Genomic DNA, 4,271 nt, shown 5'->3' with positions numbered 1-4,271 from the left:
GCCTCTGTCGCTATTTGTGGACAAAGCCCTCTATATAGTATTTAATTCATAATTCATATTCACTTACTTTCTGTTTTTGTAATCGGATAATTATTTTAGTTCAGTTAAGATTAATATGTTATAAAAACCAAAGGTAATTTATATAAGAATTAATGCAAACGTGATAATAACTTTAATATGATTTTTTTCTGTAATTCAGTACAAATCTTATATAATGGGATAACTATAAACGGTATCGAACCAGAAATTTCATTGTTATAAGTCCTCAAGCTTACCGCTGAATCTCCAGGAGAAGGAATATTTATTTATCCAATTTTTAGGATTGTTGTTAAGCAACACTATGAGCTATCTGGGTCCGGCATGGCCAGGTGGTTAAACATATTCGCCATTTTAGCCGTGGAGGCGTTATAATGTTACGGCCAATCCCACTATTCGTTGGTAAAAGAGTAGCACAAGGGTTGGCGGTGGATAGTGATGATTAGTTGCCTTCCCTCTAGTTTTACACTGTTTAATTAGGGATGGTTAGCTCAGATAACCATCGTGTAACTTTGAGCGAAATTTCGAAACAACAACAACAAATGAATTATATGTCTGCACCCACCACTAGTATTGCAATTCACGTTTCAACGTTATAAGTCGTCGAGACTTACTGTTCTATTGGAGAGCAAATGACCTACATGTGTGTAGGAGTCTTTTGTAAAAAATATATTGACGAAACAAAAGATATTAGAGATTCATAATGACAAGAAACCCACTTGAAGTAAAAATATGTTCTCCAAACGGCTGGTATCGATATTAAAACTTTAATTAAAATAAAGTACAGAACAACGTTTTGACCTTCTTAGTTCATCTTCAGGTCAACATAGATTGTAAATTGGGTGGCTCAGCAGTAATGAGGGCTTGTAACGCTAAAAATGGATTTAGATATCCGAGATTGTCCTGGTGGACAGAATACAAATAGTTCACGTGCTTAAGAATAAACAATTCTTGAATCATAGCTGGTAACTTGACAAAAATATAAATTTTTATTTATCTCTAATATACAGGGCATTTGGTGTTAAAAATGCTTTATGCTTACAATTCATTGTGAAAAGTTACTGTTGACAAAAATAATGACGTAATTTAACCAGTTTAAATATTAGAAAAGTTATCTTATTTTCATTAAGTCAATATTTGTATAAAAGTAAATATAAAATCACTGTTGTCAGGTCGTAAACTAAGCTTGTTGTTTGGGGACTTGTATGTTTGTTGTCCCGCAAGTCGTGAGAATAAAAATTTGGACAGACGATAATAAAGAATAAACTCTTAGTTTATTTTGTGTGACATTTTGAGCAGACGTCAGGTAGTAAATTCCGCGTTAGAATGAAATTAGGCTTATGTTAAGTTTTGTATGTTTAAGTTAGTTTTATAATAGCAGTGTAAATAACTGTTTAGTCTCAGTAATTTGAGAATAAACGATCCCTAACTCGAGGAAAACAGGTCAAACTTCTCTACTATCCAACGTTATCGATTATATACGTGGCCAACAATATATCTCAGTGTTAATACCCATACCAGCCGTCCTGAGGTGAATTTTTAATTCAAATGGGTTTTTCGTCATCACGAGTAACCAATAATAGTTTTAAAATAACAAACACTAAACTAATAACATCGCTTATAAAACAACTGCAAGAAAAAGTAAGTCGAGTAAGCAGATAAAAACTGGAATTACAAAGAAAACAATACCTTCGCTTTTAATACAGGCCTGGCATGGCCAGATGAGTTAAGGTGTTCGACTCATAATCTTAGGGTCACGGGGTCGAATCCCCGTCGCACCAAACATGCTCGCCCTTTCAGCTGTGGGGGCATTATAATGTAACGGTCACTTCCACTATTCGTTGGTAATGCCGGGTCTATCGGCTTAAAATAGTTACATTTATATTTTTATTAAAGTTACTACACTTTTAAACACACTACTTACGTAATCTAGTCTATAGGCATGATGCGTTTCGTCCAATCCTGACGTCTTTAGTTCGGGTGGAATACAGAAGTGGTCAAAGCACAAAGCTACTCGAGGGCTATCTGTGCTATCCGTCCCTAATTTAGCAGTGTAAGACTAGAGGGAAGGCAGCTAGTCATCACCACCCACCGCCAACTCTTGGGTTACTCTTTTACCAACGAATAGTGGGATTGACCGTCACATTATAACGCCCCCACGGCTCAGATTACGAGTCGCGCGCCTTAACACACTTGGCCATGCCGGGCCATCCATACATGTAGCTAAGAGATGAGGAAAATCGTGTTAGCCTTCCTTCCAAGACAGTCTATGAAGATAGGTGGTACACCAATCTACATGTCTTTGATCTTCCTAACTTAATAGTTCATTCGGGATTGGAGCTTTATAATAATAGTTATCAGTTCTACTGATGGAACAGTCCAAAATAGTTAATTCCTTAAGGAAATACATATTTTCCACTAGGAATTCTTCTACCTCCACTAAAGCAGTCTTGATTTGTCTTGTCCTGTAAACATAACACTTGGTTAGGTATAAATAACTTTAGTGTATTCTCCTGTAAATAGAACACTTGGTTCAGTATAGGTAACTTTACTGTCTTATTATCCTTTTTGGTGATAATACTTATTTTGTGTGTTTTGCCAGATTGCTTTATCCTTTCTCTCCTTATTTACTATTTTTATCACAGACTGGTGGTGCCTGTAGGACTGTTGTACTCTGATCTCCTTCCTAGTTGCTACTTCAATGAGATCAAACAATGTGGCGTGAGGGATATTAGTCTCAGTACCATTACTGCGAGCTCTATCACTGATCAAACTTCACTCATACTCGGACTTTAGCATATTCTGAATCGTCATCTCATCTGGATGTTGATAAGCTCTGGTTAGTCTATTACATAACACTTGTAGCTTATGTCCAAACACTCAAACAAATCCATTTTTTTGCTGGTTCATATTTCTTAATCGTGACATTATTGTATTGGGTATTACTCGTTTACCATATTCCTTTGTTAACCAACGTGTTAAAAACTGGAAATCTACAGTTTCTCACATGTCATAACCTCTAAAGAACTGTTTTACTTTTCCTGCAGTTCTTAGTCTTAAAATCTCTGATTTCTGGACGTCAGTCCGCCTCGGTATTCTAGTGGCTTCATTTAATGCATCTATAAAACTCTCGACATTTTCATCAAGCTTGCCCTGAAACAATGGTTTTGGCACATTAAATGTGTAGTGCCTCAGGGACGTAGTTGAGTGGGTGAATCTGCTGCAACTTTGGTGGTATTCTCAGTTACTTATTCAATCTTATTCCCTGCTTACACTACTTATAGTACCTTAATCTAACTTATTAACTTCAAATTCTTTTTTTGTTTTAACGAACCTGCCGTTAGTTTAAGTAAAAAATTCTACCGACTGTGCCAGTCATGTAACGTGGTCGTGAGCTGACTTACAGGCAGACCGAGTGGATTCGCTGGTGTAGCCGTTGGAGTTCAACTAATACAACCTGCTATTGCATGAAATATTTATTTGAAGTGAGGATGTAGTGGGCGAACAGAGCACACAGAACTAACTCGAGGGTTTATAGAAGAGACTTGAGACTAGAACTTCTAATAACACTTTTATTTAAACATGGAAACCCTTAATATTTACACACATATATATACGCAGTTTATCTTTATTCACGTTTATCATAGGCAATCATTTTAACTCTATTAACATGATGGCCGATATTTAAGAAAGAATAGTATTAAAAATATTTGCAAAGTGCGCGTCAAATGGCCTGGTTTTTACTAATAGCAAGATACATCTTCTGTACTTGTTCCTCCATTCCTTCTTGATTTCTCTTCCTTCTTCTTCTTCTGATGAAGATGAGATGCGAGCCTTATAGATGATGATTTCACTCATGTCGGGTTGCTTGCTAGATTCTGAATATTCTGGTGTCTTTTCTAGGACCTTTTGTAGCTGAGGGGAAATTGTCGGCCTATTCTTAGTACCATTGTGTCAGCTGACTTCCTGGTTGTGATTTCTCAAGCACATTTTGTAGTAATAACTTATACTAACGTGTCATCAAACAGTCAGAGTTCTTCCTTGTTTATGAACTCCAAAATGTGTAAGCTGTATTGGTTAACCAACCACCATAGCTCATAATGTCACGTCGTCCCCCTATCCAAGGTTCTTCTCGGTTTCAACGTCCAAGTTTGCTTAACCCTATTTAACCTCGATAGCGTAAGTTCACTTGAACTCAAAAATACAACGGACAGTTTCTCATCTTTAGTTTATAG

The sequence above is a fragment of the Tachypleus tridentatus genome, chromosome 6 (genome assembly GCF_004210375.1).
Source record: "Tachypleus tridentatus isolate NWPU-2018 chromosome 6, ASM421037v1, whole genome shotgun sequence".
Lineage (NCBI taxonomy): Eukaryota > Metazoa > Arthropoda > Merostomata > Xiphosura > Limulidae > Tachypleus > Tachypleus tridentatus.
Note: the sequence above shows the minus strand (reverse complement) of the source record.